Consider the following 15,884-nt stretch of genomic DNA (forward strand, 5'->3'; position numbering starts at 1 on the left):
TGTTTGATTAGTAATAACTATCTTCTTTCCATATTAAATTATCTTTAATTTTTGCCTCATCCATTGCCATTATAACATGTATTATATTTCTAAAAATTGAAAAAAAATAGAATTATTGTTATGTTAGCAAATAATGAGGAGATTATGTAATTAACATTATGTAATTAAAATTTGTGTTTTACATGAATTGTCAGTTGGTATTTTCAGAGGGCAAAATAAATGGTAAATCTATAGTGAGCCAAAATACATAAATACACTTATTTTTGAGACTTCTATAAAATTGATCTGAGTAATTTGCTAAGATTTCACTTAGAATTTAAGTGACAGCACTTACCTGAGACACAAAAATTATAGTCCTGAAGACACAAATCTTTCCATAACTTATGTTTATTCACTGTAGGCCAGAGACTAATAAAATAGTGAATTAATGAGTGATCCCTGATATGAAGGATCTGGAAAGTAGGTTTCCAATGGTAAAAATAATGGAGCTGCTTTCTAGGGAAAATAAAGGAATATAAAACAGTTTTAGGTTTTTATTGCAAAATATCTACCTACTTTCAAAGTGATTATTTGAAGGAATATTATTTTTAGGCTCTCAGACCTTAAACCTTAAAGGAGGCTGTTGGAGATTTCTAGTTTAATAACTTTGGAATACAGATGAATGAATTCTAATCCAAGGAGTTAAATGACATGCCCAAGATCATCTATTAAATGCACAGTAGGTTTTTTTTGGTTGTGTACTAAAAAATGTATCTGTGGTTGTGATATTAACAATTATATAGCTTATGCAGAAATGTTAGTAACTATACAGTCCATGGAATTCTCCAGGCCAAAATATTGGATTGGGTAGCCTTTCCCTTCTCCAGGGGATCTTTCCAATCCAGGGATCAAACCCATGTCTCCCGCATTGCAGGCAGATTCTTTACCAACTGAGCTACAAGGGAGCCCAAGAATACTGGAGTGGGTAGCCTATCCCTTCTCCAGTGGATCTTCCTGACCCAGGAATTGAACTGGGGTCTCCTGCATTGCAGGCGGATTCTTTACCAACTGAGCTATCAGGGAAGCCCAAACTATAAGGTATATTTGATAAATTCAGATTTTGTTCAATTCCAGTTTCTTCAAAATTCAAGAAGAAACTCTGGCCATCAGTCTGCTTCAGATGCTTTTTTTGTGCTTATTTACTTCTTTATGCTTATTTATGTTTATCAGTGGATCCTCATTTCATCTATTGTCTTTTAAAAAATATAAATCATAGAATTTTATTTTTTAATAATATAACTTTTTAATTTATTTTAATTGGATGATTGATTTACAATATTGTGTTGGTTTCTGGCATACAACAATGTGAATCAGCCATAAGTGTACATATATCCCCTCCCTCTTTAGCTTTCCTCCCACCCCCGCCATCCCACCCCTCTAGGTCTTCACAGAGCACCAGGCTAAGCTACCTGTGTTATACTATACAGAAGCTCCCCACTAGTTATCTGTTTTACTCATGGTAGTGTATATAGGTTAATGCTACTCTATCAGTTCGTCACACTTTTTCTTTATGATCTTAAACTTGAATTCTCTAGTCAGTTTTCAATGACCTCAAGAAAGTAGAAAACATAGGGGAGAGAAATTCTATTTTCACTTTTTGTTTTTTCAGTTCAGTTCAGTCGCTCAGTCATGTCCCACTCTTTGCGACCCCATGAATCACAGCACGCCAGGCCTCCCTGTCCATCACCAACTCCCGGAGTTCACTCAAGCTCATGTCCATCGAGTCAGTGATGCCATCCAGCCATCTCATCCTCTGTCATCCCCATCTTCTCCCACCCCCAATCCCTCCCAGCATCAGATTCTTTTCCAGTGAGTCAACTCGTGGTCTAAGGTAATTCCAGGGAATGTGGATTTTTCACCTAGTGCTAAGTCACTTATGTCGTGTCTGACTCTTTGTGACCCTTGGACCATAGCCCGCCCAGCTCCTCTGTCTATGTAATTCTCCAGGCAAGAGTACTGGAGTGAGTTGCCATGCCCTCCTCTAGGGGATCTTCCAGACCTAGGGATCGAACCCACATCTTCTGCAGTGCAAGTGGATTCTTTACCCTCTGAGCCACCTGGGAAACCCTAGTTCCCTTAAATTTACTAAATTCTATCTAATGTACTTTGTTGTTTTGGTATGGTTAATATCTACTCATTTGAAAAGACCCTGATGCTGGGAAAGATTGAACCCAGGAAGAGAAGGGGATGACAGGAGATGAGATGGTTGGATCGCATCACTGACTCAATGGGCATGAGTTTCAGTAAACTCCGGGAGTTGGTGATGGACAGGGAGGCCTGGCGTGCTGCAGTCCACGGGGTCACAAAGAGTCGGACACAACTGAGCGACTGAACTGAATATCTATACTTGCATGAAATATGAGACACTTAAAATCTTAAAAAAATTCTGATAGTTTAGCATCAGCCTTGTCTTACAGAAACATAGATATTAATCCATAGCTTATAAACTACTAAGATGTATATTGGGACACTTCTACAAGGTATGTGGCATCTTTAGTTTAAAACAAGTACATTTTGTCTTCTTATATTTTAATTTACCTTAATGTTCCAAGCTTCTTCCATCTCATTAGAAAGCTCACTAATGCTGGTTATCCTTATAAAAATAATTTATGAAAAATTAATAGGAAACTCCCTCGTGGTCAAGTGGTTAAGACTACGTGCTTTCACTACATAGGCTTGATTTCGATCCCTGGCCAGTGAACTGAAATTCCACAAGCCATGCAGAGTGTTCCCCTTCTCCAAAAAAGAATTAATTAAAAAAAGTTGATAAATATCCTACGCTGTCCAATTGAGATTAGAGCCTATTTTCAATAAAAGTCAGATAAGAAAGACTGCAAGGAAGAATAGAGAAAATAAGATCCACTGAAGAAGAATCATTAAGAAACAGTCTTTGAAGAGTCATTGAGGAGATTATTTATACACGTCTGTGCTCTTCGGAGAAGGCACTGGCGACCCACTCCAGTACTCTTGCCTGGAGAGTCCCATGGCCCGGGGAGCCTGGTAGACTGCAATCCTTGGGATTGCTAAGAGTTGGAAACGACTGAGCGACTTCACTTTTCACTTTCATGCATTGGAGAGGGAAATGGCAACCCACTCCAGTGTTCTTGCCTGGAGAATTCCAGGGACGGGGGAGCCTGGTGGGCTGCCGTCTATGGGGGTCGCACAGAGTCAGACATAACTGATATGACTTAGCAACAGTAGCAGTACTCTTAAATTCTAAGGACCTGGAGGAAAACATTTACTGCAAGGTCTTCCCTATTACTTATTTTTCAAGGAATCATTCTTTTTGTTTATTTGTTCCTATCCTGTTTTTATTGTCAGTCTGTGTTCAATTTGTTTGTTAAACAATAGCTGACATGTTTCACTTATTTCTCATTTACCTAAAACCTGGGAAATTATAACTTATACTGAAGTGAATAACCATTCAAACAAATAGGCATGCTCAATTTTTATAAATTTTAGTGACAATAGTATAAATCTACATTTATATGTATATTTATTATTGTAAGTAAACTAAGTATATCTTTGGAGTTTCTTCCCTTGGTTTTAGTGTTAAATTGTCTAAATGCAAATAAGATATTTTAAAAAATATGCCAATAGTTTATTTGTTGGATTATATTTTGTTTAGTCTTTTTCATGTATGTATTCATTGCTGATTCAAATTAAAGGGAAAATAGAATTACTCCCTCAGTCTCCTTTTGTTTTTATGTTCTAGTTTACTTCTAAATTTATTGTAATTGTCACTCAGCACTTGATTTCTCCTGGATAAGGCCCACACTGGAGATTTTTAAAAAGTAATACATGCTATTTTGGTTCATTAGGCATGTTTTATTCTGTGAAAAACATTATTTGTGTAGCTCTTAAAAACAGAAACATTATTCTGTGAGTTTATGCTAACTTGTGCCCAGTAAATCATCTTAATTTTATATTTAAAATAATTGTGGCAGGATAATTTCTTTAAATATTAATTTGTATATATTTTTTCAATTCAATAATTTAGCCAAATTTTTGTGTTTCTTCCCCTCAGCCAGTGACTGATGGCTATGCTTTGAGAACTACACTGGCTATGTTCTTGGAATTGTGGAACGTGCTTATCAAAGGGAAGTTGTTGCTTAGTCTCTAAGTCATGTCCAACTCTCTTGTGATCTCATGAACTGTAGCCTGCCAGGATCCTCTGTCCATTGGATTTTCCAGGCAAGAATATTGAAGTGGGTTGCCATTTCCTTCTCCAGGAGATCTTCCTGATCCAGGGATTGAACCCCTGTTTTCTGTATTGCAGGCAGATTCTTTATCACTGAGAGACCTGGGAAGTCCCTTATCAAAGGGAAGAACATGTCCCAAAGAGTAGAAGAGAAAAAAAGAGCCATACTGTAGGAGACTTGGAACTTTTCTCAAGGCAATGGCAGTGATAAGAAATGGGATAATGAGACCAGACACTATTTGTGCATAGTGTCCCAGAATGAAATGTGGCTCTGAAATGCCAAATTAGGTAGTGGAAATACTGTAAGAGGGATATTTCTGATAATAATTGGAATAGAAGTGCCTCAGAGACAGGTAGCAAGAATCAGCACTGGAGAGAAGCACTACTTTATAAGCTCACCAACACAAACACATGCCCGCTTCTTTTATCCTGGCCAGCACTTAGTGTCCAAAAATGTATTAATTTCACATGTCTTTAACTATGAATGAAGGACATATGTTTGATGGCTATTTGTATTTTTGTGTGTGAATATTTGACCATATTCTTTATTTTTCTATTTGATTTTTCTCTTTCATCTTTTGAACTTTTTATAGTGGTAGGCTTATTCCAAAGAAAATATTTAAGTTTTTATGTAGTCTTATCGCTTTTTCTATATAACTTATTGGTTATAATTTTAGAACTTTGCCATGACAAAATTATAAACATATCCATTGATACTTCTGTCTAGAAATTATATAGTTTCACTTTTTATATTTGAATATTTGTTCAGTCCTCTGGACTTTATTTTTTTAAAAAGAGTGACTGGGGATACAGCTTAGTTTTTTCCAAAAATATAAGTCAGTTGTGTCAGCATAGAACTTATCATCTATAAGTGAAGGAACTGAGGTCTAGAACAATGAAGCAAATCATCTAATATTTTTAAGTAAGTTGAGAATAGAAATCAGGTTTTCAACTTCAACTTTGGGCCTATAATTTTTTCAACAAAGTACACTGATTTATTGTCATCTCTTCTGCTTAATTAAGTACTTTCCTGGTTTGACAGTGTTGTGATTTAGTCTAACCCGGTAGAAACTGGATGAAAAACATTCTTAATTATAAACAATTATTTGCTTGCTAGCAGGAGAGTGTGAATTAGAAAATGATTTACTTCCTTGTATAAGGAAGATCTATACCAGGAACTTCAGGGAGAGAGACCAGTTGTGTTTTAGATTAGTTCTTGGGGTAAGTTGGAAAGGTAATAATCACTACACCATCACGAGAGGGACTGAGGTGGGAATGAGAGCAGGATGAGAGGGGGAACTTCTTTATATTTTTCTCTTGGGTCAGACCTACTGGAGTCACTACTTAGAGATTATTAGTAAGATATTTCCTAGTTTTCTCCAGATAAAATTAATAATTACAGCTACTATTTATTGGAAGCTTACTATGTGTCATGTGTTGTTGTTTAGTCACTAAGTCGTGTCCAACTTTTTTGCAACCCCATGGACTATAGCCCACCAGAATCCTCTGTCCATGGGATTTTCCACGTGAGTGTACTAGAATGGGTTGCCATTTCCTTCTCGAGGGCATCTTCCAGACCCAGGGATAGAACCCCCAACTCCTGCATTGGAAGGTGGAATCTTTACCACTGAGCCACCAGGAAGAGTTTGTATATGTGTCAGGTACTATTAGGCTTTATATGAATTATTCTGGTCTTCAGTTTATAGGTGATTCAGCTAACAATTGCTGAATTGCCAGAATTCAAACTCAGATAAGCTTGACTCCGGAGCCTGTTCTCTTTTAATTACATTTCAGTTCTTTCAATATTTATTTCATCCAGTAGTTCTGCTTTTGAATCTTAATTCAGAAATTCATCATTATAAGAAGTTCAGTTTAGTTCAGTTCAGTCGCTTAGTCGTGTCCAACTCTTTGCGACCCCATGAACCACAGCACACCAGGCCTCCCTGTATATCACCAACTCCTGGAGTTCACTCAAACTCATGTCCATCGAGTCACTGATGCCATCCAGCCATCTCATTCTCTGCTGTCCCCGTCTCCTCCTACCCCCGATCCCTCCTAGCATCAGACTCTTTTCCAGTGAGTCAACTCGTCGCATGAGGTGGCCAAAGTATTGTAGTTTCAGCTTTAGCATCAGTCCTTCCAATGAACACCCAGGATTGATCTCCTTTAGAATGGACTGGTTGGATCTCCTTGCAGTCCAAGGGACTCTCAAGAGTTTTCTCCAGCACCACAGTTCAAAAGCATCAATTCTTCGGCGATCAGCTTTCTTCACAGTCCAACTCTCACATCCATACATGACCATGGGAAAAAACATAGCCTTGACTAGACGGACTTTTGTTGGCCAAGTAATGTCTCTGCTTTTTAATATGCTATCTAGGTTGGTCATAACTTTCCTTCCAAGGAACAAGCGTCTTTTAATTTCATGGCTGCAATCAGCATCCGAAGTGATTTTGGAGCCCAAAAAAATAAAGTCTGACACTGTTTCCACTATTTCCCCATCTATTTCCCATGAAGTGATGGGACCAGATGCCATGATCTTCATTTTCTGAATGTTGAGCTTCAAGCCAACCTTTTCACTCTCCTCTTTCACTTTCATCAAAAGGCCTTTGAGTTCCTCTTCACTTTCTGCCATAAGGGTGGTGTCATCTGCATATCTGAGGTTACTGATATTTCTCCTGGCAATCTTGATTCCAGCTTGTGCTTCTTCCAGCCCAGCGTTCCTCATGATGTACTCTGCATATATGTTAAATAAGCAGGGTGACAATATACAACCTTGACGTACTCCTTTTCCTATTTGGAACCAGACTTGTTCCATGTCCAGTTCTGACTGTTGCTTCCTGACCTGCATACAGGTTTCTCAAGAGGCAGGTCAGGTGGTCTGGGATTCCCATCTCTTTCAGAATGTTCCACAGTTTATTGTGATCCACACAGTCAAAGGCTTTGGCATAGTCAATGAAGCAGAAATAGATGTTTTTCTGGAACTCTCTTGCTTTCTCCATGATCCAGCGGATGTTGGCAATTTGATCTCTGGTTCCTCTGCCTTTTCTAAAACCTGCTTGAACATCTGGGAGTTCACGATTCACATATTGCTGAAGCCTAGCTTGGAGAATTTTGAGCCTGACTTTACTAGCGTGTGAGATGAGTGCAATTGTGCAGTAGTTTGAGCATTCTTTGGAATTCCCTTTCTTTGGGATTGGAACGAAGACTGACCTCTTCCAGTCCTGTGGCCACTGCTGAGTTTTCCAAATCTGCTGGCATATTGAGGTGCGGCACTTTTCTCTCAGCATAAAAATTTTTCTAATGTAATTAATTTGATAGAGAATTAATTATGTTTGTTTTCCTGTCTTGCAGTTTTAAATTTCCAGTTCTCTTTGAGACACAGTGGTATCTTAGCCCCAAGTGTGAAATAGCTGCCAGACCAATGCTTATAGAGTGTAATTATCCTGACCACAGCTCTAATCCACATCCATTCATTCCACAAATATTAACTGAGTACTTTCCAGGGCCTAGCCATTACATTAGGCACTGAGGGGCATTGAGGATACAAATATTTTGCTCTGTCCTTAAACAACTCCCAATCTATCATAGAGATAGCTGTTCCTACAAAAATTACAATGTAATCTGAAGTGTGATAATGTGCAAAATAAGTCATCAGAGTAAGAAGCAAAGGGAGTTAAAGACAATACAAGAGAGAGGGTATTCTAAGTAAAGAATTACTAATAATTCTACATATTTGTACTCATTTTAAAGAAGTAACACTTGGTACAATACTGACATGCTAATTATTTATTCTTCATAGCACACTTAAATACGTATTAGAATACTTGCCAATGTATTCCCCTAAATTATCTTGTGGACTCCCTGTGGTACTGTGTCCACACTGTGAGAAGCATTCCTCTATTAGAAGCACTTGCATTGTTGTCAGAGGTCAGTGCAGATGCCTGGGATTTTTATATGATTGGACGATATTCAGTGAACATTGGGCTATGTATTTTTCAGGCAGTGCTGAATGGGGAGTTTCTTTTCTCTTGCTTGACTAGAGAGACGTGAGACTCTACCTTGAGTATAGCCAGGTCAGTCAGTCAGTCAGTCAGTTCAGTCGCTCAGTCGTGTTCGACTCTCTGCGACCCCATGAATCACAGCACACCAGGCCTCTCTGTCCATCACCAACTCCTGGAGTTCACTCAAACTCATGTCCATCGAGTCAGTGATGCCATCCAGCCATCTCATTCTCTGTCGTCCCCTTCTCCTCCTGCCCCCAACCTTTCCCAGCATCAGAGTCTTTTCCAGTGAGTCAACTCATCACATGAGGTGGCCAAAGTATTTCAGTTTCAGCTTTAGCATCAGTCCTTCCAATGAACACCCGGGATTGATCTCCTTTAGAATGGACAGGTTGTATCTCCTTGCAGTAGCCAGGTAAACACCTACAAAGTAGGGAATTGAGGAGGACTATATAAGTGCCCAGCCAAAACAGAAAATATGATCCTTATCAGCTACTATTTTAGTCAAGCAAGGGCAGGTGTGAAATAATTCAGCTTTCTTGCATACCTTGTGGACTAGTTAAGACTGGCAACATATGATGAGCGTATGTATACCACATAATTTCACTGACATATGAAAAATTAAAATCATTATATTTTAACTTAATAATTCTGTTTTTTGTTGCTAACTCACTTTAATATTTCAATTAAAATTTTTAATATAAAAAGAGTTGTGATTTTATTAAACTGAATTTCCATTAACATTGTTATATTACAATGAGCATGAAAATATTTGCTCATTTTCAATGAGTACCAAAAAATGGATGAATCTATTGATGCTGAAGCCTTCAATAAATTTACATCTGGTAAACAAAAGTTATACCAAAAAAACATTGTTTATGCATATTATAAAACTTTATTTTTTCACTTATTTATTATTATTATTATTTTTCACTTTACACTAATGTATTTGTTTTGCCATACATTGACATGAATCCGCCCTGGATGTACATGTGTTCCCCATCCTGAACCGCCCTTCCACCTCCCTCCCCCTCCCATCCCTCTGGGTCATCCCACTGCACCAGCCCCAAGCACCCTGTATCATGCATCGAACCTGGACTGGTGATTCATTTCACATATGAAAATATACATGTTTCAATGCCATTCTCCCAAATCATCCTGCCCTCGCCCTCTCCCACAGAATCCAAAAGACTGTTCTATACATCTGTATCTATTTTGCTGTCTCGCATACAGGGTTATCATTACCATCGTTCTAAATTCCATATATATGTGTTAGTGTACTGTATTAGTGATTTTCTTTCTGGTATAATAGGCTCCAGTTTCATCCACCTCATTAGAACTAATTCAAATGTATTCTTTTTAATGCCTGAGTAATAGCAGAGAACATCATGAGGAATGCTGGGCTGGAAGAAGCACAAGCTGGAATCAAGATTGCTGGGAGAAATATCAATAACCTCAGATATGCAGATGACACTACCCTTATGGTAGAAAGTGAAGAGGGACAAAAAAGCCTCTTGACGAAAGTGAAAGAGGAGAATGAAAAAGTTGGCTTGAAGCTCAACATTCAGAAAACTAAGTTCATGGCATCTGGTCCCATCACTTAATGGGAAATTGATGGAGAAACAGTGGAAACAGTGTCAGACTTTATTTTGGGGGGCTTCAAAATCACTGCAGATGCTGATTGCAGCCATGAAATTAAAAGACGCTTACTCCTTGAAAGGAAATTTATGACCAACCTAGATAGCATATTGAAGTAAAGTCACTCAGTCGTGTCTGACGCTTTGTGACCCCGTGGACAGTAGCCTACCAGGCTTCTCTGTCCATGGGATTATCGAGGCAAGAATACTGGAGTGGGTTACCATTTCCTTCTCCAGGGGACCTTCCCAACCCAGGGAACGAACCCAGGTCTCCCATATTAGAGGCAGACGCTCTAACCTCTGAGCCACCAGGGAAGCGGCTCAGATCATGAACTCCTTATTGCGAAGTTCAGACTTAAATTGAAGAAAGTAGGGAAAACCACTAGACCATTCAGATATGACCTCAATCAAATCCCTTATGATTATACAGTGGAAGTGAGAAATAGATTTAAGGGACTAGATCTGATTGACAGAGTGCCTGATGAACTCTGGACGGAGGTTCGTGACATTGTACAGGAGACAGGGACCAAGACCATCCCCATGGAAAAGAAATGCAAAAGAGCGAAATGGCTGTCTGAGGAGGCCTTACAAATAGCTGTGAAAAGAAGAGAGGCGAAAAGCAAAGGAGAAAAGGAAAGATATAGGCATCTGAATGCAGAGTTCCAAAGAATAACAAGGAGAGATAAGAAAGACTTCCTCAGTGATCAATGCAAAGAAATAGAGGAAAACAACAGAATAGGAAAAACAAGAGACCTCTTCAAGAAAATTAGAGACTCCAAGGGAACATTTCATGCAAAGATGGGCTCGATAAAGGACAGAAATGGTATGGACCTAACAGAAGCAGAGGATATTAAGAAGAGATGGCAGGAATACACAGAAGAACTGTACAAAAAAGATCTTCACGACCAAGATAGTCACGATAATGTGATCACTGACCTAGAGCCAGACATCTTGGAATTTGAAGTCAAGTGGGCCTTAGAAAGCATCACTACGAACAAAGCTAGTGGAGGTGATGGAATTCCAGTTGAGCTATTTCAAGTCTTGAAAGATGATGCTGTGAAAGTGCTGCACTCAATATGCCAGCAGATTTGGAAAACTCAGCAGTGGCCACAGGACTGGAAGAGGTCAGTCTTCATTCCAATCCCAAAGAAAGGCAGTGCCAAAGAATGCTCAAACTACCGCACAATTGCACTCATCTCACACGCTAGTAAAGTCATGCTCAAAATTCTCCAAGCCAGGCTTCAGCAGTATGTAAACCGTGAACTCCCAGTTGTTCAAGCAGGTTTTAGAAAAGGCAGAGGCACCAGAGATCAAATTGCCAACATCCGCTGGATCATGGAGAAAGCAAAAGAGTTTCAGAAAAACATCTATTTCTGCTTCATTGACTATGCCAAAGCCTTTGACTGTGTGGATCACAATAAACTGTGGAACATTCTGAAAGAGATGGGAATCCCGGACCACCTGACCTGCCTCTTGATAAACCTGTATGCAGGTCAGGAAGCAACAGTTAGAACTGGACATGGAACAACAGACTGGTTCCAAAGAGGAAAAGGTGTACGTCAAGGTTGTATATTGTCACCTTGCTTATTTAACTTATATGCAGAGTACATCATGAGGAACGCTGGGCTGGAAGAAGCACAAGCTGGAATCAAGATTGCTGGGAGAAATATCAATAACCTCAGATATGCAGATGACACTACCCTTATTGCAGAAAGTGAAGAGGAACTCAAAAGCCTCTTGATGAAAGTGATAGAGGAGAGTGAAAAGGTTGGCTTGAAGCTCAACATTCAAAAAAGAAAGATCATGGCATCTGGTCCCATCACTTCATGGGAAATAGATGGAAAAACAGTGGAAACAGTGTCAGACTTTGTTTTTTTGGGCTCCAAAATCACTGCAGATGCTGATTGCAGCCATGAAATTAAAAGACGCTTGCTCCTTGGAAGGAAAGTTATGACCAACCTTGATAGTATATTAAAAAGCAGAGACATTACTTTGCCAACCAAGGTCCGTCTAGTCAAGGCAATGGTTTTTCCCGTGGTCATGTATGGATGTGAGAGTTGGACTGTGAAGAAGGCTGATCGCCGAAGAATCGATGCTTTTGAACTGTGGTGTTGGAGAAGACTCTTGAGAGACCCTTATACTGCAAGGAGATCCAACCAGTCCATTCTAAAGGAGATCAATCCTGGATGTTCATTGGAGGGACTGATGCTAAAGCTAAAACTGCAATACTTTGGCCACCTCATGCCACGAGTTGACTCACTGGAAAAGACTCTGATGCTGGTAAAGTTTGGGGGCGGGAGGAGAAGGGGACGACGGAGAATGAGATGGCTGGATGGCATCACCGACTCTGTGGACATGAGTTTGAGTGTACTCCGGGAGTTGGTGATGGACAGGGAGGCCTGGCGTGCTGTGATACATGGGGTCGCGGAGAGTCGGACGCGACTGAGTGACTGAACTGACTGACTGACTGACAGATAGCGTATTAAAAAGCAGAGACATAACTTTGCCAACCAAGTTCTGTCTAGTCAAGGCTACGGTTTTTCCCATGGTCATGTCTGGATGTGAGAGTTGGACTGTGAAGAAAGCTGATCACTGAAGAATTGATGCTTTTGAACTGTGGTGTTGGAGAAGACTCTTGAGAGTCCCTCGGACAACAAGGAGATCCAACCAGTCCATTCTAAAGAAGGTAGGTCCTGGGTGTTCATTGGAAGCAGTGATGCTAAAGCTGAAACTCCAGTACTTTGGCCACCTCATGCGACGAGTTGACTCACTGGAAAAGACTCTGATGCTGGGAGGGTTTGGTGGCAGGAGGAAAAGGGACCGACAGAGGATGAGATGGCTGGATGGCATCACCGACTCGATGGACATGAGTTTGAGTGAACTTCGGGAGTTGGTGATGGACAGGGAGGCCTGGCGTGCTCTGATTCATGGGGTCGCAAAGAGTCGGACATGACTGAGCGACTAAACTGAACTGAATATTCCATTGTATATGTGTACCACAGATTTCTTATCCATTCATCTGCTGATGGACATCTAGGTTGCTTCCATGTCCTGGCTATTATAAACAGTGCTACGATGAACATTGTGGTACACGTGTCTCTTTCAATTCTGGTTTCCTCAGTGTGTATGCCCAGCAGTGGGATAGCTGTGTCATATGGAAGTTCTATTTCCACTTTTTAAGGAATCTCCACACTGTTCTCCATAGTGGCTGTACTAGTTTGAATTCCCACCAACAGTGTAAGAGGGTTCCCTTTTTTCCACATCCTCTCCAGCATTTATTGCTTGTAGACTTTTGGATAGCACCCATTCTGACTGGCATGAAATGGTATCTCATTGTGGTTTTGATTTGCATTTCTCTGATTATGAGTGATGTTGAGCATTTTTTCATGTGTTTTTTAGCCATCTGTATATCTTCTTAGGGAAAAATGTCTGTTTAGTTCTTTGGCCCATTTTTTGTTTGGGTCGTTTATTTTTCTGGAATTGAGCTGCAGGTGTTGCTTGTATATTTTTGAGATTAATCCTTTATCAGTTGCTTCATTTGCTATTATTTTCTCCCATTCTGAAGGCTGTCTTTTCATCTTGCTTATAGTTTCCTTTGTTGTGCAGAAGCTTTTAATTTTATTAGGTCCCATTTGTTTATTTTTGCTTTTATTTCCAATATTCTGGGAGGTGGGTCATAGAGGATCCTGCTCTGATTTATTTCGGAGAGTGTTTTGCATGTATTCTCCTCTAGGAGTTTTATAGTTTCTGGTCTTATGTTTAGATCTTTAATCCATTGTGAGTCTAGTTTTGTGTATGGTGTTAGAAATCGTTCTAGTTTCATTCTTTTACAAGTGGTTGACTGCACCACTTGTTAAAGAGATTGTCTTTTCTCCATTGTATATTCTTGCCTCCTTTGTCGAACATAAGGTGTCCATTGGTGCATTGATTTATCTATGGGCTTTCTATTTTGTTCCATTGATCTGTATTTCTGTCTTTGTGTCAGTACCATACTGTCTTGATGACTGTGTCTTTGTAGTAGAGACTGAAGTCAGGCAGATTGATTCTTCCAGTTCCATTCTTCTTTCTCAAGATTGCTATGGCTATTTGGGATTTTTTGTTTTTCCATACAAATTGTGAAATTATTTGTTCTAGTTCTCTGAAAAATACCCTGGGTAGCTTGATAGAGATTGCATTGAATCTATAGATTGCTTTGGGTTTTGTACTCATTTTCACTCTATTGATTCTTCCGATCCATGAACACAGTATATTTCTCCGTCTATTTGTGTCCTCTTTGATTTCTTTTGCCAGTGTTTTATAATTTTCTTTTTTTTTTCTTAAGTTGCTGAACCAATAGAATGTCAAAATTGAAGCAGACCATAAGGATAGCCTTAAAAGTAATTCAAGAAGAGCTGTTTGAAAGTATTATGGAAGGGCTATGCATGATCCTTTTACTTTAGTAACTGAAACAATTTGAACTGAGTGTTAGCCTCAAGATTTTTCCTTTAAAAAAGATTTATTTCTAATAAAATGTGATTTATAGTCATTGTTAAAACTTCCTTCTATGTGGAAGGATGTTAAGTGAAACAAGACCTCTGCTATATATAGGTCTTTTGTTTCTTTAGGTAGATATATTCCTAAGTATTTTATTCTTTTCGTTGCAATGGTGAATGGAATTGTTTCCTTAATTTCTTTTTCTGCTTTCTCATTGTTAGTGTATAGGAATGCAAGGGATTTCTGTGTGTTGATTTTATATCCTGTAACTTTACTGTCGGAGAAGGCAATGGCAAGCCACTCCAGTACTCTTGCCTAGAAAATCCCATGGATGGTTGAGCCTGGTGGGCTGCAGTCCGTGGGGTCGCTAAGAGTCGGACACGACTGAGCGACTTCACTTTCACTTTCCACTTTCACACACTGGAGAAGGAAATGGCAACCCACTCCAGTGTTCTTGCCTGGAGAATCCCAGGGACTGGGGAGCCTGGTGGGCTTCCGTCTATGGGGTCACACAGAGTCGGACACGACTGAAGTGACTTAGCAACAGCAGCAGCAGCAGCAACTTTAGTGTATTCATTGGTTATCTCTAGTAAGTTTCTGGTGGAGTCTTAGGGTTTTCTAGGTAGAGGATCATGTCATCAGCAAACAGTGAGAGTTTTACTTCTTCTTTTCCAATCTGGATTCTTTTATTTCTTTTTCTGCTCTGATTGCTGTGGCCAAAACGTCCAAAACTATGTTGAATAGTAGTGGTGAGAGTGGGCACCCTTGTCTTGTCCTTGATTTTAGGGGAAATGCTTTCAATTTTTCACCATTGAGGAAAACTTTAGTATAAATGTAGCATCTGACTGAATATTGAACTTCAGCCTGTTTGAAATCATGCTATGCTGTATTGCCATTTCTCAATTGTGTCTTTGGGCTCTTTGCTTACAAGTACTAATTGCAGCTAGTTTAGGACTTTCACAATGAGTTTCAACACTATCATTTGTTTTCATATTGAACTTGAATGTTTCAATGAGTTTTAGATTTAACATTTTTAATATTTTAAATTTGCTGTGGCCAAATTCCAAACTTCATTATTAGATTTACTGTTTTAATTAAGTATCTTTATTGAAATGTAACTCACATACAATAAAATTCATCCAAAATGAAGTGTACATGTCAATGTATTTGTATATTAACAGGCTTATGAAAGTATCACCGGAATCACTTTTAGAATATTTAAATCACCTCCAAAACAGCATTTGTACACATTAGCAGATACTCGCCATTCTCCCCTGATCCTCTTCCAAAATGGTCTGCACATTTAATACAATTTTTAATTCATGTAAAAATTAAAGGGAGTCAGTATAGCTAAAGTAATCTTAGAAAAGAAGAATAAAGCTGGAACACTCACAGTTCCTAATTTCTAAAATTTGGAAAGCAACATTAAGACAGTGGCATGCTGTGTGCTGTGCTTAGCATCTCAGTTGTGTCCAACTCTTTGCGACCCCATGTAGCCCGCCAGGTTCCTCTGTCCATGGGGATTCTCCAGTC

This window comes from Moschus berezovskii, chromosome X (assembly GCF_049115385.1).
Source record: "Moschus berezovskii isolate FMDL1 chromosome X, NW_MosBer_1.0, whole genome shotgun sequence".
Classification (NCBI taxonomy): Eukaryota; Metazoa; Chordata; class Mammalia; order Artiodactyla; family Moschidae; genus Moschus; species Moschus berezovskii.